The sequence below is a fragment of the Mustela lutreola genome, chromosome 18 (assembly GCF_030435805.1).
Source record: "Mustela lutreola isolate mMusLut2 chromosome 18, mMusLut2.pri, whole genome shotgun sequence".
Taxonomy (NCBI): Eukaryota; Metazoa; Chordata; class Mammalia; order Carnivora; family Mustelidae; genus Mustela; species Mustela lutreola.
The window spans coordinates 1,531,279-1,554,661 of NC_081307.1; the positions used below are offsets into that span (position 1 = coordinate 1,531,279).

A 23,383-nucleotide genomic window follows, 5' to 3' on the forward strand; every position below is an offset into this window, starting at 1 on the left:
GGACAAAGGGTTGTTCAGAAGGGCTATTGGGATAAAGAAGATTGTCAGGATATGGAAGGCCTGGTTACTATCAAGCCAAGGCCACTTTCCCTCTAATGAGGCACTAACATAAAGACAATTGGGAGTCTCCTGGTGGAATGTTACATTCCTGCTATCAAATGTCCTTGTTAGTGAGATTTAGGTCTTAAAAGATATTTAACTTTATTTACTTTTCCTTCTACCTCCATCTCCTTCAGTTTTTTTTATGGAGGGGAGGGTGACGTTAGGGCTTGAGGAACTGAGTTATGTATCTTTGGAAATTGGGCTATTGATAAGGTAACTTCTTTGTTGTAAATCTCAAGGACATTTATAAACCAAGAGTGACTCCTGCCTTGCAGGACTGTGATCTCTGCAAGATAACCATTTGCTCTTCTTTTAGGGCAGTCAGGGGTGCCTGTGAAATGTCACACATATTACCAAGGGGAGTGGGTGGAGAGGGGGTGCAAGGTGCCAGCCCCTGCTCCGTTCTCAGCCTGCCTCTTGCTCCCTCATCATTCCCCCCTGAACAATTTTGACCCTTAAATCTTTAAGGTGGTTGAAGGTGGAAGGTCTCATCTTCTGTAACTTCTTCCTGCTGAATAGGGGCGTAGAGCTGTCCCTACCTATTCAGGTCAACATTGATCAGTGGAGGAATGTATAGGGGAGTTACGAAAGGCGGAGGCAGCTGAATCCAGCGCTGACAGTGAAGGAGTGTCTTTGCGCGTGGTAAGGATCATCTGTCGTGGTGAAGTCATTGCAGCAATGGAGTCTCGGCGCCAAGTAGAGAAACACTGAACAGAGCAACATATTAAGGTTAATGAGGCGATAAGAATGAGAAGCCCGAAAAGGAGATTTGACCATAGCCCTCCTTCAAGCTAGGAACTTAACTAATCACTAAAAGAGAGAGAGAGACCTTGTAGAGCCTTAATCTGGGCATTCATATCCTTTATATAAAAGTATCCTGTGATACTTCTGTGATAGTCTGGGATGTACACACAACATTCTGTCTTGATAATTGCACATGTGCCACCCTGGGCTGCTGTCAGGACATCTAAGGCCATCCTTAGTATAGCGATAAGGAGGGTTTTGTAACTTAGGCCCATATTTGATTGGGGAGTTATGGCTTGATAGCATCCCCTTTCCTTCCAAATAGCTCCATGGGCATGTAGTACCAGGAAGGCATATTTGGAGTCAGTATAAATGTTAATTCTTAGGCTTTGACAATTTGGCTACTAAGACAAATTTGGACCTGATGTGACATCATTACAGTCAGGGACTGTCCCATAGTGAGCTTTGAGGCTCCTTTTATGAAGGCTGTTCTATGCTTAGCTAAAGCATCTGTTTGCAATCGCACCTCAACAGAGGTGGCCTCTAGGATAAATATGACTAAGGGATGAAACCAATAAGATGACCTCTGAGTGGTCCAACCTTAACGATATCCTGATTACAGAGGATCATTGTCAAGTGGGAGAAAACTTGTCAAGAGATAAGGAGAGTTCCCCATGCATCATCCAATCCAATCATAAAGAAAGTTGGGTCATCCATTGTCTCCACAAGTCCATAGTTAATCCTATGGAGTGCAATAGGCTGGCTTTTAGGCAATTTCATTATCCCAGCCACACATAAGGTGTTAGTTAAGTTATACAATTGTAGGGGAATCAATCCCATTTTTCAGTTGTTTAATCATGTGCCGTGGGGTCTGCGAATATCCCCACAAAACAGTAAGATCAACTAAAGAAGCTATTGTACAACTTCTCTGAAGTTTACCTCAAATTGTTTAGCTTAGGTAAACATTTAAAGACAATCAAATCTATAATTTAACATCCATAAAGGTGTGTTACTAAAACAATTTTTCTCTCTAAAATAATCCTCATTTACAGAGAGAGCGAAATCAGGACTAATTCACTTGTGAAACAAGTACAGTTTTAACAAACTTGGCCCATTATTTACATAAGCTCAGCAAGAACAGTTGAGTGTGATCATATAGATCTTTTAGAATCTGCTTTGCTGGAACTTCTTATAAGGAATCTCTAGGTTGAACTTTTAGTAGCCTCTCCGGGCCAGAAGCCAAGCTCTGTACTTGCCATCAGGCATGCCTGCAATACCTGTTGATTTGTGCGAGTTCCTCTTCTGAGTCTCCGCACCTACCAAGGAGTGACATTCTTTACTCACCTGGTGAGGCTGCTGGGAACTCTGTAAGCAAGGTATCAGGCCAACAGTCCTAAGAGGCTTTATGGCTCCAGGTTTCATAAAGTCAACCTTAGTTTCTTAAAGCTGTCTGGTCATATCTGAGTTTATGCATATCTTTCTCAAATATGACATTCCAGTCAAAGCCTTGGTAAAATAACCAGTTTCCAATGGTGTCCTGTTACAAGGAGAACAGATTCTTATTGAACTTATGCAAATGACTGATTGCCATAGAAGAATGCTTACTGAGACCTTTTGGTTTCAGAGGGTTCATATAGAGAGAAAATCTTGAATGCTTTGAGCACTTTTACAAATGAGCATTTATATATTTCTATAAGTTACAGATAATTTAAGAAAAAAGTATCCCTAGTCTGGAAGAGCAAACATTAGAGAGAACCGGCAATGGTTAAAATAAGACAAAACATTAAGAGACACAACACTATAATCTTTTAGTTCATTTAGTCCCATCTTACTAAATCTGGTGAATGCGGTTTTAGTCAGTTTTGGAAATTCTTACCCATTTCAGTTTTAGGACTTTCAAGTATATCAAATATCTGTATTTGTCCTGAAAGTCCTTTATAGGAATCTCCTTGAAGATAAAACTCATTTTACAAGAGAATTAAAACAATTATAAATGACAAAAACTCAGAATGGATATGGTTAGAGCTATAGAGACACAGGAGTTTACAATTTAGCTGCAAGAAAATCAGGTTACAATTTCTGTGATATATAACATTCCCATAATTACAATATCAAGCGATGATCTCTCAAAACATTAAAACTTTAGGAAGTGCATAGAATCTCTAGAATAGTTATAGCATTTTCCCAAATGTAACCCAAGGTTTATCATTGGTTTAAATCTTGTCAACAATTGCTAAAACCTTAGAAAGTTTAAAAACACATGCCTAAATATAATTAGGGATGTTAAACACCTGATAAAACAAAACATAGGAACTGAATTTTTCAGGCGGGCAAAGAGGAAACCATTTACACTTTTTAACAGATCAATTAGCTAAGAAAACTTTGCCCCTTTTAAACAGAAAGAAAACCAGCTTTTTATACCAGTGTCTTTCCCTTTTTTTATTTTACTTCTAAGTGTGCAGTCTTAAGATAGGAGTTTTCTGGGTTTCCCTCCTATCATGAATGATGTCGCAGACAAGGGGGGGGGAATCTTTTCCCTGCTGTCCTGTTTGCATCCCTCATGGGAATTTAGGAGCGTCTTAGCTAAGGCCTGTCCTCATAAACCCCGAACCAGGCTACTCCGTGGAGTAGATGACCGTTATGCCATATGACGCCCCGCGAGACTCAAGGTGCAGCCCACTCAGACTTGGTAGCCGAAGTGGTGGAGCCATACAGACACATTCACACAGTCAGGCACTCTTGAGATTCAAACAGGTTGGATACCCTCCCCTTCTGGGCATCTCTGGCTAATGGGAGGTGATCAGTCTCCCCTTTCATTCTTTACAGATTAGAGTGAGTTTCTATGGTTACAGGCAATGGAGGATGGTAACAGGGTGTTTTTGCAGTCCCTCAAGGTTGGGCTGCTTCCTTAATCTCTCAAGGCAAAATGGCCCTTATACTTGGAAGTATAATCTGTGTGGAGGCAGGACAGGAGAGTGCTAAATCACCTTGGAGGCTGTTTTTCTTTCTTTTTTTAGTCTGTCCTGACCATATCTAAAATTTCTTTTGTGAAGATTTCCGTTCACAAACCTTCCACAACTTTCCTTTGCATTCAGGTTTTGTCCCAAGCCATTTCCTTCCAAACAACCATCTCATTTAGGACAAAATTACCTTCCCTTACCTTCAACAAAATGTATTCCCATTCCTTAAATCTTTCTTACTTATCATCTACTTTCCTAGAGTTTCCCTTATTTCCATCAGTCTTAGTTACACTAAGCAGAACTTTGTATTCTTAGAAACACCTTTAGTTATTAACCAATTGTAAACTGTTACACAACAGAATTCTTCAGGTAGCAAATTTATGAATCAGTTAAGTGGCAAACAAGTTTACCAGCAGATTTAAATACTCTTAGTTTCTTTGCAGTAAGAAGTCAAAAGCACAAACCTACATCCAGTAATTAACGACTTAGCTTTTTATCCTGTCTGGTTAAGATATAGATGTCCACAATTTAATTCCATTTGTCATCCAAGCAAAACTTTAAAACTTTCAGGTTACCAAAGACTTTGAAAGTTACTTCAGCAATTACCCATTAGAACTTTGAGACAGACAATTAACCATCAGTTCAGTCATTTCTTTGCTAACAAATTTTAACAAGTAGCATAAGCTTATTTGACCTTTAGTAAACTTTGATAGAATAAAAGTTTCATATTTACTGCTGTAACTTCAAAGACAGGTCTTATCTTAATTAAACCAACAAACTTAACTTAGTTTCAACATTGATTTACTTTTCACCTGGACCCATTCCACTTTGAATATTTACCTGAGACGTGCGTGGGAAGATCTGGAGTGGGGGTGTTCTTCTTGCTCCTTGACAGTGAAGAGAGAAGGAGCCATGGTGCATGATCTAGAGGCTAGTCATGCAGGCTGCACGCACGTTGGTGCACAGAAACAGGAGAAGGGGGAAACAGAAGAAACAAAGTGCTGCCAGGAGGCAGAGAAAGGATTCCCGGTTTTGGAGCTCATAAGCCCCAACAGAGGAGCAGACGCCATGCTTTCCCACCAGCAAGGGGGGAGGGGTTAAGCAGTCCAAGTCGGCCAGAGAACACAGGGAAACTTCCCCGAAACAAAGAGAGTTTCTGCAGCTGCTTGGGAATATTCCTTATGGTCTCTGTCTCGAGTTAGACTAACCCCAGTTGGCTCCAGTTATAGCCATTAACACGGGAAGTGAGTGAGGGAGAAGCCCCCTCATCTATTAAGAGAAACAGGAATAACGCCAGAGTCCCCTTTGCTAGGGATGGCCCAGCAACCAGGGTTTACTAGAGGAAGGCTTATTTACGTAATTACCATCCAATATGTCAGGAGAAAGTTTACTAGCTGACTCATTTGGGCAAACATATTCCACAAAAGCCCCTTACTTGGAGTCCTGGTGCAGAGCAATGAAGGCCTAGGTATGAGCGGTGAAGGTATCTTAGGTCCATTTGCCCTGCTTCCTGCAGAGGAGATCTAACTGATAGATCCCACTGAGGCCATGCAGTGTTACAGGAGCTCAGTCCTTTCCTAAGTTTTGCAATCCAAATTATTTCCAGTGGGTTAAAAGGCACCCCAAGATAGAGTCCTTGGGAACTGAGGAAGCCTACTGAGGCCATGCTTCCAGAAAAGTAAAGAAGGTCCATTACCAAATCCCCCCTGACTCCTGGGTAGCGTCCCACGCAGGATATGTCAGAGGTTCCTGTGTGTCAAAAGCGACCAGAGGCGTCCCTCAAGATATCGCTATTGATCACCATCCTGCCTTCCCTGGAAAGACATTCCTGCCATAAAAGGCCCTGGAGGGGTGCCGGCGTCCCTCCACTTCCCCATCGCATCCTAGGCTGCTGATGGGTGCCTGGTGAATGGACCAAAACTCTGTGCCATACCATGCCATCGTCTGTCCTGAGGACTGCATACTGTTTTGCCATTTTAACCCATGGAAATATTAGAAAAGTTTGGCAAGGGGAAATTACCTAATTTCATAGCTTTAAGCGGTTTGCTGATGACACTGACGAGAAACAGTTAAAGACTGAAATCCATCATGGTCTAAGCGACATTCCAGCACATGTGGTCCTTACAGCCAACTTCCCTAGGAAACGGTCCCTGGTTGCATTTTAATTCAATCGGGTACTGGTTTCGGCCGGCTCCCAGTGGAGGTCTCGCGGCCAGAAGTGGCTAGACCAGGATGTGGAGGGGATCACATTAGATCAATCAGGAGGAAACCTCACACGGGAGTCTTGAGATTGGAAGCCATCCTGGTGACTTAGGTGGCTGTCCCGTGCCCAAGAGAGACAACTTTCTATAAGAACAGGAACAAAGAGAGGCCATCAAGTTTCTGGGTCTTATTGCCATTCCGGCCAGGGTACTAGCTTACAGCCAAAAGGCAGACATTCTCCTCCCCGTAGAGTAGCCACGGGCTAGACGATTACAGCCTGAGCAATTGACATGCAAGTGTTCCAATAAGACCATACTCCTTGAAAAGCCCTGGAATGAGCGTAAAGGAAAAGGAGAGAAAGTACTCACCAATTTTGCACCGAAGCTCAGAGTCCAAATATAAAGACTCATGAATCTCCTGGCTGGCTCGCCAAAAATGATGAAGTCTCAGAACCTAAGTCAGGTTCGGTGGGGTGAGGTTCGGAGCTGACGACTAAAGAAAGAATTCTTAAGACATCTTTGGTGCAAAATGGTGGTTTATTAAAGCACGGGGACAGGACCCGTGGGCAGGAAGAGCTGCTGCCCCGGGTTGTGAGGAGTGGCTGGTTATATACACAGGAGTTGGGTAGGTGAGGACAAAGGGTTGTTCAGAAGGGCTATTGGGATAAAGAAGACTGTCAGGATATGGAAGGCCTGGTTACTATCAAGCCAAGGCCACTTTCCCTCTAATGAGGCACTGACATAAAGACAATTGGGAGTCTCCTGGTGGAATGTTACATTCCTGCTAACAAATGTCCTTGTTAGTGAGATTTAGGTCTTAAAAGATATTTAACTTTATTTACTTTTCCTTCTAACTCCATCTCCTTCGGTTTTTTTATGGAGGGGAGGGTGACGTAAGGGCTTGAGGAACTGAGTTATGTATCTTTGGAAATTGGGCTATTGATAAGGTAACTTCTTTGTTGTAAATCTCAAGGACATTTATAAACCAAGAGAGACTCCTGCCTTGCAGGACTGTGATCTCTGCAAGATAACCATTTGCTCTTCTTTTAGGGCAGTCAGGGGTGCCTGTGAAATGTCACACATATTACCAAGGGGAGTGGGTGGAGAGGGGGTGCAAGGTGCCAGCCCCTGCTCCGTTCTCAGCCAGCCTCTTGCTCCCTCATCACTAGTAGAGATTTTGTGGAAAGAGAAAGGATGAAAAGGGCTAGACCGTACCCAAAGGAATCCGCCAAGGCTGCTTTTCCGAGGTCTGGAGAAGAGACAATGGAAAGACACCCGATCCGTGAACAGAAAAAGAAACCATTGCAGAACAACAAGGGATCCTCTTAGAAAGACATGGCTATCCTCAAGGTGTCTGCATGCGATGAGAAAACTCCCTGAGATCCACCACATTCAAGCCCATCCAACAAGGCTCCAGACACTTTTTGGAAAGCTTGTCTTTCTTTCGTGGAGAAAGAATGAGTGAGAGAGAGCATGAGAGAGGAGAAGGTCAGTGGGAGAAGCCGACTCCCCAAGGAGCTGGGAGCGGCAGGCGGGATGAGATCCTACCAGTCCGGGGTCATGACCTGAGCCCAAGGCAGTCGCTGAACTAACGGAGGAGCCACGCAGGCACCCGTCTCCAGAAATGGAAATGGGTCAACAACAGCTGAGGAGCACCTGGGCGGCACCCTCAGTGAAGTGCCCAACTCTGGGTTCTGGCTCAGGGGGTGATCTCAGGCTCTTGAGATTGAGCCCTGAGGCTAGCTCTGGGCTCAGGGCAGAGTCCACTAGGTCTCTCTTCGGGTCCTGCCCTTCCCCCCTTCCCCAGGAAGAGTGCTCTTGCCCTGAAACCAACTAGGAAAAGCCTTCACAGAAATAAACAATGGCTGAGAGGGGGAGGGGTGGGGAGAGAAGCGACTGGCCCGGGGCGAGCGGGAGGTGCCCGAGATGCTGCCCGCCCTGCCAGGGCCGGGCTCCCTCAGCCGCCACCGCCACCGCCACGCGACGCCGTCGCAGCCACCGCGGCAGCAACTCCCGCCGCCCCCGCCGCCCCCGCCGCCCCCGCTGCAGCCCCCGCCGCACGGAACAGCTGAGCCCAGGGAGCCTTGGCGCCAGCCTCCAGGAGCGCCTGCAGCGCCCTCTGAGCGCGCTCTCTTGGGGCAGCGGGGCCAAAGATCCGTCAGGGAGGAGGCGAGGGCGGCGCCCAGGCGTCCCCGGCGGGGGAGGGGCAGGCAAGACCTGCAGGGAGATCCCCTTGGGATTGTTGGAGCTGCTGCAGGGCTTCACGCTGCACTTGGAGACGCACCAGCCTGAGGACCCTGCCCTGCATCTGGCTCTTTCCTGAGCAGGGAGCCTGTTTGGCCCTCTCTCTCGGCCTGTCTCTCTCCCTCCTTCTCCTCTCTGTCTGTCCAAGGAAGGAAGAAAAACGTCCAAGAAATCATCAAACAACCCTCCTGATTCTTGTCGTTCTTGAGGACCCCATGCGTCAACATTTGATTTGTACTTCTTGAATGGAAGGGATTGCTTGTTTGATAGACGCATTGGACAGAAAGACAGACACAGTGAGAGAAGGAGCCCCATTGGAGAGGGAGTACAACAAGTGCAAGTGGGAGAGAGAGAGAAGCAGGCTTCCTGCTGAGCAGAGAGCCCCAGGCAGGGCTTGCTCCCAAGACCCTGGCATCAGGACCCGAGCAGAAAGCAGCCACCCAGGTGCCCCACTCCATGATTAAATCCGTTTTTGACGATTCAGTCCGTTGCATTAGGCAACATGCTTCGAGGTCCTCCTCCACTGGGATAACACTAACCCACAGGTTGTGTTTTCCTTGGCACTCTTGTGATCACTGAGCATTTAAGGAATCTTTTCCTGGGTTTCTTGGCTGATGATTTTCTCCTTGGCATATTTCTGTGCCAGGATTTTCATTGTTTTGAAGGTACCTACCTATCCTTCTTGATTCCTAGTTATCCTCTCTCGAGTTGTATACAGTTCCTTAGGTGGTATCTCCATACAAGCTTTCATACTTTTCGTCTTGTCCTTTGCTGGGCAAGACTTTGTGTTTGGAACCTTGGATTCGTAGAGTCCAACTTCCTAACTAACCCTTCTTGGGCTTCCCGTTTTTGGTGGTGTGCTCCACTCATCTCTGCCACCTCCCCCAGATCCTCCAAAGGGTTTCCGATTGTATCTTCCAGACAACTTCTGATGTCTTCTTTCGTATGTAGGCTCCATCAGTCTGGAAGAGCGTTCGGACCTCTTCTGTTCCACGTGGATATTCACGTCGTTTAGCACCGCTTGGTCAAAGTCTGCCCTCTCGTGTTGGTCTATTTGCTCGGGTCATTCATTTCAAGAGACCTTTTGTAAGACATCCTATCCCATCAGATTCTCCTCTCACTCTCTTTCTCCCTCAGTCTTGCTCTCGCTTCTTTCTTCAGATTTGCCGGGGAATGACGAGCCCTTTTCGTGTCCAGGGCAATAGGAGAACTGGCTTATCCACGGACACAGGCACTTGCCAGATCAGAAACTGGATTGCATTGAATCCCTCCATCCAGTTGGGGTCCATTGAAACTGTACACTACCGTTCATCCAATCTCTGTACGTGTTCTCACCCTGGGCCAGTCACTTCTCTCCCCACCCCTCCCCCTCTCAGCCATTGTTTATTTCTGTGAAGGTTTTTCCTAGTTGGTTTCAGGGCAAGAGCACTCTTCATGGGGAAGGGAGGAAAGGCAGGACCCGAAGAGAGACCTAGTGGACTCGGCCCTGAGCCCAGAGTTAGCTTCAGGGCTCAATCTCAAGAGCCTGAGATCACCCCCTGAGCCAGAACCCAGAGTTGGGCACTTCACTGAGGGTGCCGCCCAGGTGCTCCTCAGCTGTTGTTGACCCATTTCTGGAGACGGGTGCCTGGGTGGCTCGGTTTGTTCAGCGACTGCCTTGGGCTCAGGTCATGACCCTGGACTGGTAGGACCTCATCCTGCCTCCCGCTTCCAGCTCCTTGGGGAGTCGGCTTCTCCCAATGACCTTCTCCTCTCTCATGCTCTCTCTCACTCATTCTTTCTCCACGAAAGAAAGACAAGCTTTCCAAAAAGTGTCTGGAGCCTTGTTGGATGGGCTTGAATGTGGTGGATCTCAGGGAGTTTTCTCATCGCATGCAGACACCTTGAGGATAGCCATGTCTTTCTAAGAGGATCCCTTGTTGTTCTGCAATGGTTTCTTTCTCTGTTCACGGATCGGGTGTCTTTCCATTGTCTCCATTCAAGACCTCGGAAAAGGAGCCTTTGAGGGTTTCTTTGGGTACGGTCTAGCCCTTTTCATCCTTTCTCTTTCCACAAAATCTCTACTAGCCACTGCATCCTCCTATGTAGAGTTTAGTATTCACTGACCTATCCAGGTCTTTCCTTTCAATAGAATTTCAGTCGTTCATTCTGAAGGTCATTGTTGAAAAGTTAAAGGTGAAGTCTACTAACTCGCTAGACGTATTTTCTTTTTCCTGTCTATTCCTTCCTCCCTTTCTATCTATACACATATATATATATATAGGAATACATATACACACACACACGTGTGCGTTTGTGTGTGTGTGTGTGTGTGTGTGTATATGTGTGTGTTTATGCATTTAAACTATCCAAGTCTTAAACCCCAGCACCTGGAAGCATGACCGTATTTGGAAATAAGGTCCCTGGAAATGTCTCTAGCTAGGATGAGGTCATATTGGAGTAGACTGGGCCCCTAATTCAGGAGGACTTGTGTGCTTCTAAGAAGGGAGAGTGCAGATACACAGATATGCACTGAGGGAGAAGGCCCGGTGAAGAAGTCCAAAGCCAGAGCAATACTTCAAGCTGGAAAAGGGGCCTGGAACAGATCCATCCACAATGCCTACAAAAGGAGCATGTCCTACCAACATTGTAGCCTCTAGAAATGTGACACTGTCCACTTCTGTGGTTTCAGCCTCCAGGCTTCTGGTTTCTTGTAATAGCAATCCTAGAAAACATATATATACATATACATATGTATATATATTATATGTTTGTGTGTGTGTATATATATGTATATATATATTTTTTTATTCATTCTTTTACCTAATAAAACATTTTTGTTCAGAATCTCAGTCTTCCTTCCTTTCAATAGTAATGTTATTCACATTCTTTTGGCACCTCCTGAACAATTCGACCACGTCTTCCTCTTCTATTTGCATGAAAGTCATTCATACCTAACGTCGTTTGCCATTTCTTTAAATACAGTTGGCATCTTTTTGCAGTTTCCACTGTTTTTGGTTTGAGTATCTGTTTATAGGCTGATAAAGGTAACTTTTATCCTACTCTTTCCTTCTGAGTTTGTTTCTTTCTGGGAAAGTATAATTTCTACTCTTTAAAAAGAAGACCTAGAAAAGCAAAATGGTTCTTCTTTGTGTATCTACATTCCCTTTCACCATTTTTTACCTCTTTTTAATATCTCCCCCTGCTCTGAGGCACTGCAGGTTCTAAGCAGCTTCAGGCAGGCATATCTCTTTCTGAACGTCAGACTGACGCTGAGTATACATACGGAATAAGGCATATTTTGAGTCTGAGTGTAGAATCGTTCCTCTATTGCTGTGCAATGAATTACCCCCAAACTTAGCAGTCCAAACTATATATTTAAGTACTTATGATCTCACATCGTTTCTGAAGGTCAGGCACCTGGAAGCTGTCGAGCTATGTGTTTCTGCCTTGAGGGATCTCATGAGATTGCCATCAAACAGCCAGCTGCAGCTGTTTGAAGGACATGTGATGATGGATAGAACTCAATTCTGTGCAGGTGGCAGGTGTGGAGGGCTTCAGTTCCTTGCCACCCGGGTATCTACAGGGAGACCTGCGTTTCCACAAGAGCTAATGATAAATGAGAAAGGGAGAGAAAGGGAGGGAGTGAGAGGGAAGCAGAGGGGGAATAGAAGAAGGAAGGAGAGAGAGAGAGAGAGAAAAGAAAGAGAGGAAAAGAGAGAGAGAACTAAACAGAAGCCTCAGTGTCTTTCATAACCTAATTTTGTAACTGATTTACCCCCAATTCTGCTATATCCTGTTAGTCACACCAGATGTGGGAGGGTACAACACACGTGCAGATACTGGGATGTGGAAATCTTCGTGGTCCTCCCCGAGGCTGGCTAGCACACTGACTTGTGCTTTTCCCCCCACAAAATCTAACATCTTTGAAATTTGGATACATCTTACAATCAAAGGTATAGCATGGTTGGAAAGGCCAAATTCCCATTTAACAGCATTTAAATCGTCATAAGCCTTATCATCATGATTTGAGAATATGCTATCCTGGGATAGTCGGGCTTTCAGGAGGCTTCCTGGCTCCTGGCAGCTTGCCTTGAACCCAGTCTCTCACGGCCCCACCTTGACAGTCCACTTGCCACCTGCCAGATGTGCTCGGCTCCTGTCCTGTGCCCTTGCTCACCACACCACCCCTTCCGATGTGCCCTCTTCACAACTAAATGATCACACCAGGTACTGAAGCCTCCAGAAGATTTCCTGGACCATCTGGAAGCATCACAGTCTTCTCTTGCTATAGGATTGTCCTAGCTACTGCTTCCATCCATTCATCAGTACTTATGCTTCTGGCCTGGTAGACTTGCTGCACTTTCTGTGTAATAAATGTTTCTGTATGAATTTAGCCTGTTTTTTAAAAGCAGAATTTCTGGACTCTTCATAAAACAACTACAACAGACTTCTGCTCCTCAGGTGAAACTGTAAAACTAATCCGGCACACATCAGTAATGGACAGCTAACCAAGAATGCACAAGCTCACTGTTATAAACTGAAGCTGCAAAGATCACTGTTTCCAACGTTCATCAAACTGATGAACATTCTGTTCCCTACAACTTCTACATTCTAAGATTTGCTTAGACAAGGCTTTGAAGTACACCATCGCATAGGATGGGGAAGGGGTTCCTGCTCTTTTTTACTCGCAAAGATAGGGGTTCTGTCCAGTCACTGTGTTAAGAATAAAAGGTCAGTACTTTGTGACACTCTTGTAAGTGGCTTAATTTGTTGCCCTTTTTTTCAGGTTTAATTCCAACAGGTGAATTGATGTTCTCTATAGAAAGCAGGTTGAAAAGGGGGAGTGGATAAAATGCATGAACTTCCATTGAAACCCAGTAGACAAGATTGTTAAATTTGAGGATTTTCTTTCAGTTATTTGACTGCTCTGAAGGAAAGCTGTGCTGGACCATTGCCAGGAAACAGTGGGAAAGACCCAGGCCCATTCTTCTTGGGGACAGGCTGGAAAGCATTTCTATCATTGCATGTATGTATGGGAAAACAAATCATCACTCTTGCCTCACACTATATCCAAAAATTAACTGGAAATAGATTGTAGACTTAAATGTAAAGGCTAAAACCATAAAACTTTCAAAAGAAAATGCAGGGGGAAATCTTCATATTCTTGGGGTAAGCATGGCTGGATCGGGCCAGGTACACTATTCCCTAGGCACCATTTTTCAATTCAGGGCACAGGAAGATTCAAGACTATTTTGGTCTTGAATATAAGCCATGCTGACTCATCTAGCCCTCAATACCTATCACATTTGATTGAACTCGGTTCTTATCTGTTGTCAGTCTAGGTTAGAACCCAGAAGGATGATTCATTGACACCTTCCCTGATCTCTAAGAGAACAGAGTCTAATATTCTTCAGTTTTCCCAGACTTGGGAATAAGTGCCTTGCGGGGACATTGCAAAAAGGTGGATGAGAGGTTGTCTACAAAACACCCAGGTCTCTAGGAGGAAGACACCTCAGATTCACAAGGGTCCACTAGCATAACTCTTTTTCCCAAGAATATGTTCTGACCTGTTGCCAAGAACCGGTCTTTTATCTGTCTCAGGATGTCTGTGTTTAAACGGACAGAGTTAATGATTGGGTTGGTGGTTGACATGAGGGGATGGTCACTGAACAAAGGCACGCCACCTATCCTCTGCTCTCTGATTTCCTCCCTCTTCTCCAGGTCCCCTATAGCATGTGACAAGCAGAATTAGCTCACATAAAACTATCAAAGAACTCTCTCATTAACTTAGCCCCCAGGTGTCAAAAGAAACAGCTTAAGTCCCTGAAACATGAAATGAAGATGTGTCCCCACCTTAATGATGTAACACCCCTTCCCTCACATGATGCACACCGTGGGAAGCTCTAATCACATCCATTAGGGACCTAGTTGCTGAGCATATATTAAAGGAATAGGACAGAAGTGAGGAAAGATAATTATGTTTAACAAATGAATTAAAACAATTATACAACCACCCACTGAGTACAGAGCTTTGAGCTCTGCTTCAAATAGGATATGAAAAGAATCAGCTGAGAAATCGTATTGCAATCAAAACTGGTCAGCACTTTCAGAGAACTTTTTTCTGCAGGATCAGAATGCAGACATTATTGGTTAGAGAAATCTAAAAGGTGCTCTCTTATCAGATATCTTGTGAACCTACAGTAAATTATTCCCAGTAACATTAAAACCCAATAATAACTGTTTCAAGACATTAAAACCCCACTTCTGATGGTTATTGGTATTGTTTGTCATGTTTGTTGTAATTTGCAACAGCCAGCATCCTTTGGATACTCTTCCTACCTCTGAGGAATTTTCCCATGTTGACTTTCTACCCCAAGAGAAGCCAGAAATTACTTTGCAAATGATACAAGGTCTGCCCATCAGATGCACCCACATGAGGCTCTGATGGGAGAAGAAGAAGCAAGCACCAAGTTGGTAGGATCTGTTTCTAAGGATGGACGCAAAAGACTGGAGTTCTCTGAGCAGCCATGCCCACGGTTCCATCCAGGGTCAACTGTTGGGGTATCACTGCACTATCTCCCCTGGGCAGTCCTGCGGTGGTACAGCCCCAGAACCTGGCATTGGCCCTCCAGGCATTCTTCAAGGCCCTTGATAATGTTCAATAAAGTTCTTTTCTGTTCAAACTAATTACATCATTGACTGATACACATTTTGCTTTTCAGAAGTAAAGAATAGGGGAAGAACTCATAAGTGCTTTGAAAGCTGTAAAAGACTGTATCGATCTACGGTAGCAACTACAGTGCTTGGCTTTTAAAGGCAAGAAGCAGCAACCTAAGCTTGCAAATAAATAGACTACTCACAAGCTTGTTGAATGTTTGGAATTCTACAAAGTAAAACATGGGTCATGGGATTAATGTTGTAGACGTCCCTTCATAGCCAGATGAATGATGAGTTGGGTTTTCAGAAGTTTCCAAAGCTACTCTTCGTGTAGGAACTAACTGAGGCTATTTCTGTCCCCATGCTCTGACACTGGACACTTGTCCTTTGGGGGACAGATAGCAGGAAACCCCAAGTTGGTGGGACGATGCAGGTTTTCAGTCCGGGCCTGGCTTAGGTCCCAGCCAAGAGCCAGCATGGCCCACCAGGGACATCACCGACACTCCTTCCTTTGTTAAGCTGAATAATCTTCCATTGTAATTTATTTATTTATTGCATCGCCATTTTATTTATTTATTTATTTATTTATTGCATTTCATTTATTGATATAATAATATAGCATTATAATAATATTTCATATATTATATGTAATATATATCATATCATTGGCTCTCTTCTGTGTCTTCCCATAAGGGCACTAATCCCATTGTTAGGGCCCCACCACCATGACCTAATAATCTCCTAAAGGCCTTATCTGTAAATGTCATTACACTTGGATTAGGGTTCCAACATATGACTTTTTTTTAAAAGATTTTATTTATTTATTTGACAGACAGAGATCACAAGTAGGGAGAGAGGCAGGCAGAGAGAGGGAGGGAAGCAGGCTCCCTGCTGAGCAAAAAGCCCGATGCAGGGCTCGATCCCAGGTCCCTGGGATCATGACCTGAGCCAAAGGCAGAGGCTTAGCCCACTGAGCCACCCAGGCATCCCTCCAACATATGACTTTTGAGAGGGGACACAAACTTTCGGACTACAGAAGAGCTATATTTTTTTAAATTATTTTTTTAAGAAACAGGAAAAATTAACCAAAAACCATTAATGTAAAAAAAATGATAAAAGTACATTGTATTACTGTAGATTTATTTTGTAACTGCTAATATTCACTTAATATAATCAATCACCTGCAATGATTACAAAATGTGGACTCAACAGCCCTGGCTGACAATTTGAGTCGGCATCTAAACTGTATCTGTGTTTTATTTTGTGTTTACGTGTATTTTGTGTCTTGAGAAAAATCTGATTACAGAGATAAGTAACTGTAGATAAAGGCTGACTCGTGACAATTTGCCTTAAAATCTCAGAGCACCCCTTAATTTAACCCAAAGTCTTGAAGAAAAGATGAAAAAAGTCTTTGCTTCAAAGTTGAATCACTAAGAAGGTCAAATACGTGTTCAGATTCCTAAACAGAAACATGCACATTTTATTATGGCAGCAGAAATTTACACAGTGATGGGTTAGTCCCTCACTTGCTATTGTATAACACTATCAGGTCCTGGAGGAAATCCCAGGGAGGAACATGCATCAAGCTACAACCATTGGGGCAAAATAGTGCACATTCAGCATCTTCGCCTGACGTTTTAAGGTTTACCAGAAGGAGACACTTTGGGCTAAAAACCAACCTGTACTTTGCTCCCCAAGCAGTTTCCACAGCTAACAGCTGCAACTGTGCAAAGGATGGTGCTTCTTTTCCTAATCCACACCCAGGCACCATACAAAGATAATAAGGCACCATACATTCATCAGTGGGAGAGGTCCTTGTGTAATCAGGCATATTGTTTTGATTTTCTATGCACGGATATTTACAAGCCTGAATTTCTTAAAAGAGCAGTCAGAGTTTAAAATTTCCTGGTTAATTGTGTATTTGGAAGGTCAAAGATAGGCACAATAATGCAGAGAAAAATCGTATTCAATAATCAGTATGAGGATGAATGAACAATGGCTCTATAAGTGAATGTGATGGTGGAAATTCAGGATATATAGCACACCTCGAGTTTTGTTGTCATCATTTTAATAAAAAAATATGAATAAAAATATTTTTAAGACACGTGAGTAAAGACTAGAAGTGCAGTCTTACAGGCTACCCACATCAAATGAGGTCACACATCCATTACATCGAAATTAAAATGGCTTCAAGTTCTCACCCTCTTCCCTCAAAGGAATCTGAAGGTTGAACATTGCTATGCTGTCACTTGGGATGCCATTGTTGGCGCTGTCACCTTGCAAGGACAGAAATATGCACTGGTTATTATGGGATCAGAAGGAAGAGTCACAGAAACCTGATTTAGGGGAAGAGGGTGAAAAAAATATCAGGGAAGAATAATTGACCTCTGCATTAGAAACTATTGACACGGGGCGCCTGGGTGGCTCAGTGGGTTGAGCCGCTGCCTTCGGCTCAGGTCATGATCTCAGAGTCTTGGGATCGAGTCCCACATCGGGCTCTCTGCTCAGCGGGGAGCCTGCTTCCTCCTCTCTCTCTGCCTGCCTCTCTGCCTACTTGTAATCTCCGTCTGTCAAATAAATAAATAAAATCTTTAAAAAAAAAAAAAAAGAAACTATTGACACACTTTACGTTAACTAATTGAATTTAAATAAAAGAAGTTTAAAAAGAAAAAAAATCAGGGAAGACGAGTAACCGTCTTTATTTTCCATATTTTGATACTTTGACCATCATGAGTGCCTGCTGAAGCTGGAAGGACTGCCCCTCCAGGGTTGGTCAGCTCCTAGAGAGAGTTACCCCTCAGCTGGGAGTGAGGTTTTTAAATGCAAAGCAAAGAATCTAGAGTCTGAATTCCTGACCACCTTCTCTGTGGAACTGTTACTCAGGGTCCGAATCACCCCAGGGCCAAGTACCAGACAACCAGGGACAGCCGTTATACCCCAGCTCCTGCTGAAAGTGTCCAAATCAGCCAGTCACAACCTACCATCCCTACTTCCCCCATTCCTTCCTACAGAAACCACAATAAAGGCTCTTATCCTCAGTCCCATCCTGACGGAACCCGGTGCTCCCCTTTGTCCTCCCCCACCCCTCCCTGGTGGCTGCGCCAGCCCCCTCCTTCTGGGATCTGTGAGTAACCAATTGTCTTTTCAACGGCAGTGATCTCCTGCTCTGTTGGCCTTACTATCCCTAAATGAGAATAAAACCCCTAAGTAAAAAACAAAGACTTCCTGGAGGAGATGATGTATGAGGTGTACGATGTGTGAAGAATGTCTGGAAGTATTATCTTTGTATAACAAGCCAGAAAATAGGGTTTTAGGCACAGAGAGCAGCAGGTGTGGCCAGATGCAGGTAAGAGAAAGCCAAAGCCATCCACGAATTCACAGGGGCTCACTGTGGTTCAAGCACAGAACCTGTGGAAGGAGCAGGGAAAAGTGGAATCGAAGAGATCATGTAAATGGTGGAAACTGTGGGCTATGTGTTGTGCCTGACCGCTGTACTTTCTCATCTTCCTCTTTCTGGGTACACAACGCCGTTCACTCTGGATAATTTCCCCTGTGCTTCACAGTATGAAGGCTCCTCAAAGAGGAAAATAGAGTTACCCTAGGGCCCAGCAATCCCACTACTGGGTATTTACCTAAAGATACAAATGTAGTGATCCAAAGGGGCATGTGAACCTGAATGTTTACAGCAGCAATGTCCACAATAGCCAAACTATGGAATGAACCTAGATGTTCATCAACAGAGGAATGGATAAAGAAGATGTAATACACACACACACACACACACACACACACACACACACAGAGGAATACTATGCAGCCATCAAAAATGAAATCTTGCCATTTGAAATGACTTGGATGGAACTAGAGGGTATTATGCTAAGTGAAGTAAGTCAATCAGAGAAAGGCAATTATCATATGATCTCTCTGATATGAGGAATTTGAAAGGCAGGGTAGGGGGTCATGGGAGGTAGGGAGGAAAAAAATGAAACAAGATGGGATGGGGAGAGAGACATACCATAACAGACTTAATCTCACAAAACAAACTGAGGTTTGCGGGGATGGAGGGGGTATGGAGAGGGTGGCTGGGTTATGAACATTGGGGAGGGTATGTGATATGGTGAGTTCTGTGAAATGTGTAACACAGATGAATCACAGACCTGCACCCTTGGGGCAAATAATACATTATATGTTAATTAAAAAAAAATTTCACCTGTGCTTTATGCAGTCTGGGGGAGGATGGGCACACATATAAACCCATATAGTGATTGGTCCACCTGACACCAATAGGACCAATCAGAGTCTCCCTGGGATTGATATGTAAATGACAGGAAGACAAGGTTCTCTCTTTAGGCGAGTGACTGGCCTTGCTGGATGGGATTCAGGAGCTGGCAATGGCCATCTTCCTGGACACTTGAAGAGTCTGACTAGAGAAGAAAGCAGCCATATGGAGACAAGTAAACATGAGACATGGACAAAGAGAAAAGTGTTTTGCCGGTTTCCAGTCCCTAGTTCTTGATTCTGAAATTTTAGTTCTGTAGCTCTTCTTTTGATTTTTTAAAAAGATTTTTTCTTTATTTATCTCACAGAGATCACAAGTAGGCAGAGAGGCAGGCAGAGATAGAGGAGGAAGCAGGCTACCTGCAGAGCAGAAAGCCCGATGTGGGGCTTGATCCCAGGACCCTGGGATCATGACCTGAGCTGAAGGCAGAGGCTTAACCCACTGAGCCACCCAGGTGCCCCGTATTCTTTCGGATTTGTATGAACTTCTGTGGTATCCACCCCTACAGGAACCTGGACATTCCTTTGTTTTTTGTTTGTTTGCTTGCTTTTCCCTTTTGGTTCCTCCAGTTTTCTTTGGATTGCTGCCACTTGCAAGCAAAGGGTCTTGTAAAAATACCACACCAAGGAAATTCACACGTCCGTAGGAGCTATTGAGTAAGTTCCTGTAGGGGAAGGACACAGTGAGATGCACATTTTAGAGTGATCATTTTAGAATAAGTTTAGAGGATGAATTGGTGTGAGGAGGGGAGGGAAAGGGGCATATTCCTGAAGATGAGATGACAGGTTGGAAGGCCATTATGGTCATTCTGGCAAAGTATGGTGAGTGCCTGAAACAGAAGAGAAAAGGGGGCCGAGGAAAGATTAAACTTACACAAGGTGAGAAGACTAATGAGACTTTATGAAATCTGAGTTTGTGAAATCGGATATTGCTAGGCTTTTAGCACACTTACTTTGGGATCTAATCTTCAAAAATATTTAAATATCTCTGGTGGTGACAACACCATCGTCTTTCCAGTGATTAAGAACTCTGAAATCTTAATCTGGCCTGGGCTGTAGAATGTCAGCTGCGGCTTGAGCACAACGAAAAGCTGTTGAAGGGTTTTACACTGGTGGGTAGAGGGTGGTCGTGGGATTACTTTTGCATTTTTAAAATGTCATTTTTGGCTGCTGTGTAAAGAATGGATAGAGAAAAGGCAAAAATAGAAACAAATCATTCTCCAATATTTACGGAACATCTACTATGTGTCAGGTACTGTTCTAAACCCTAAAGACAGAATAGTTAACAAGAAACAAAATGAATTTGATGTCCTCTTGGACTTTTCATTTTAGTTGTTGAGTGAGAAATGAAGCAAATAAATATACATACATATCAGGGGTTGATGTGGGGTAGGAAGGAAACTAAGCTGAGTGAGTGGACATGGGGTGTGGGGTTTAGGGGAGCAGGTTGGTATTTTCTATGGGACTGTGTCAGGGAAGTCTCCCTCATTTGAGGAAAGACCTGGAGGAAATTAAGGAACGAGCAGTTGTGCTGTTTGGAGAAGAGCATCCCACACAAAGCAAACAGTAAGCCCAAGGTGGGAGCACATCTGGTGTGTTAAAAGAATGACACAGCGACCAATAATGCTGGGCAAAAAATGAGCAAGACGGCAAGTGGTAGGAGGTAGGTAAGGAAGGTAGTGGGGTCAGATCACATAAAGTCTTGAAGGCCATTGTAAAGATTTGCCTTTAACTTTGTGCCAGATGAGAAGAGCTTGGATGGTTTTGAAGAGGCTTGACTTGATTTAGATTAGAAAAGGATCGGGGCGCCTGGGTGGCTCAGTGGGTGAAGCCTCTGCCGTCAGCTCAGGTCATGGTCTCGGGGTCCTGGCATCGAGCCCCGCATTGGGCTCTCTGCTCATCAGGGAGCCTTATTCTCCCTTTCCCACTGCCTGCCTCTCTGCCTACATGGATCTCTCTCTCGCTCTGTCAAATAAATAAATAAAATCATAAAGAGAAAAGAAAAGAATCACTCAGGCTGCTGTGTGCAGAACAGACGTGTGGAGTTGTGGGGTGGGGATGCTACTTGCATTAATGTAGACTGAGATTTCTATACTGCTGGCATTTGGGGCCACATTAATTTTTGCTATGGGGAGCTGTCCTGTGCACTGACCACTAGATCGCAGGAGCGCCCTTTCCCACTCTCAAGTTGTGACAACGAAAAGTGTGTCCAGACCCTGTCAAAATCCCGTGGGGGGGGGGGGGAGCAGGTGCACAAAACTCTCCTGGTTGAGGACCACTGATCTAGGTGAGAGGGGGTATTGGCCCAGACCAGAGCAGTAGATGCAGGGGTGGGGAGAAGGGGGGAGATTCTGGGTGTATATTGAAGACAAAACACGCAGGATTTGTAAATATATTAAGTGTGGAGTGTGCGGAAAAGACAAGAGTTCGGATGATTTTACAATTTTGGGGGCCCGAGGCCCTGGAACAGTGACGTTACCACTTGCTAAGATGGGAAAGATGATGGGAGAAGCAAGTTTGATGGGCAACAGGTGTTTGGTTCTGGAGATGGTGGCTGAATCCACATGGGGATGCCCAACCAGCAGCTGAACACAGGAGTCTGGCATTCATGGGTGAGGTCCGGGCTGGAGGCACAAATATGAGCACCGTTAGGACATAGGGTTCAAGCTCTGAGAAGAAGTGGGCTTACCTACGCAGTGAGTATGGACAGAGGTGTGTTTGGCAACATGATAAGGCAGCTTCATGATATCTGTCCCCTGGTATGTGTCCTGTGAGTATGGATGGGAGTGTGTATGGGACTTAGGACTTGCTTTTAACCAGTAGAATTTGGCAAGGTAAGAAGATGTCACTATTATGGTCTCATTATATTAAATCAGACTGTTTTACTGATTGGAGTGAGAGGCTGTCCTGGACTTGAAGAAGCAAAGAGCCAAGTTCGGAATCAACTGTGGAGAGAGTTATATGGCAGGAGACCGCAAGCAGCCTCTGGGGGCTGAGGATGGTTTCCAGTTAACAGCCTGGAGAATCTCCCTGGCCCGCCCCAGCATGGGCTGCCCCCCAAATCACACAGCTACAAGGAAATGAGTTCTGCCAACAACCCGAGTGAGTTTGGAAGCAGAGCCTTCCCTAGTGGAACCTGCACGTGAGAACACAGCTTGGTGGGCGCCTTCTCTCCTCCTTTGAGTGAGACCCAGAGCCGAGGACCGTGGTTAAGCTGTGTCTGGCCTCCTGACAGCTAGAGATGGTAGGATAGTAAACTGAGCTGTTTAAAGTTACTAAACTTGTTATTATTTGTTATGAAGTAACTATTAAAAACAAAACAAGAGGCCCAAAATGGAGTTGCTTATGCTAAGCCCCATGTCCCCCAAACCAGACTTAATTATGATTTCAGCTGTCCCAAAAATGGAATCTGAGCCCAGGCAAGCAGACACCACCTGATCCCCACTCCCTCGGACCCCTGCCATCCCCAGAAGCCAAGTCACCTGGCCATAACCAACCTGCCTTGTTTGCCTGACATGACTTCCTTGCTCCTCCTCTCTTCTGCCTATAAAAGTCTTTCATTTTGTACTGCTCCTCCGAGCTCCTTTCAGTCTGCAAGCAGGATGCTGCCCATTTCGTGAATCATTGAATAAAGCCAATAGGTTCTTTAAAATGTACTCAGCTGAATTTTTTTTTTTTAACACAACAGAAAACTCAAGCAGAAGGTCCAAGTCCCAGAGCACAGGACTGATGTCTAAAGGTCAGGAAGCTCAAAAAAACCCAGCCAGGAAAGGAGCCATCATCACTGACCAGTGTGGAAGAGGAAGGGAGAGCCAACATCATGATGAAAAAGATAGAATATCTCCAGAGAAGTGGAGGGACTTCTATGTCTATAGGACTGACAGGTTGAGTCATTTGGATCTGAGGGTTAATCACTGGATTTGGCAACTTGGTGGTGATTAGCGATCTTGTAAAATATCTGTGTTGGTGTAGTCGTGGGACCAATGACTGTTAACAGTGTCTGAAGTGCAAAAAAAATTTCAGGGTTTGGATTCAAATGGGAGCAGTGGATATAAAGAGCAGTGAGCAAGTCTGACTTCTGTTTTGTAGGTCAAATCAGTTGGTTTTGCTGATGGATTAGATACAAGAAAAGGGAAAGGGGGAATTTATCCCAGGGGCTGAGGCTTTAGCCAGTAGGAGGTGGGGATGCTGTTTACTAAGATGGGGAGACTGGGA

At 44.5% G+C, this 23,383-nt stretch overlaps 1 protein-coding gene across 3 annotated transcripts in view; it reads left to right on the forward strand.

Moving 5' to 3' along the window:
* Window positions 1–23,383, forward strand: part of LOC131820358 (conserved oligomeric Golgi complex subunit 2-like) — a 263,130-nt gene that overhangs the window by 189,348 nt on the left and 50,399 nt on the right. The gene's annotated exons all lie outside the window — the stretch shown is intronic.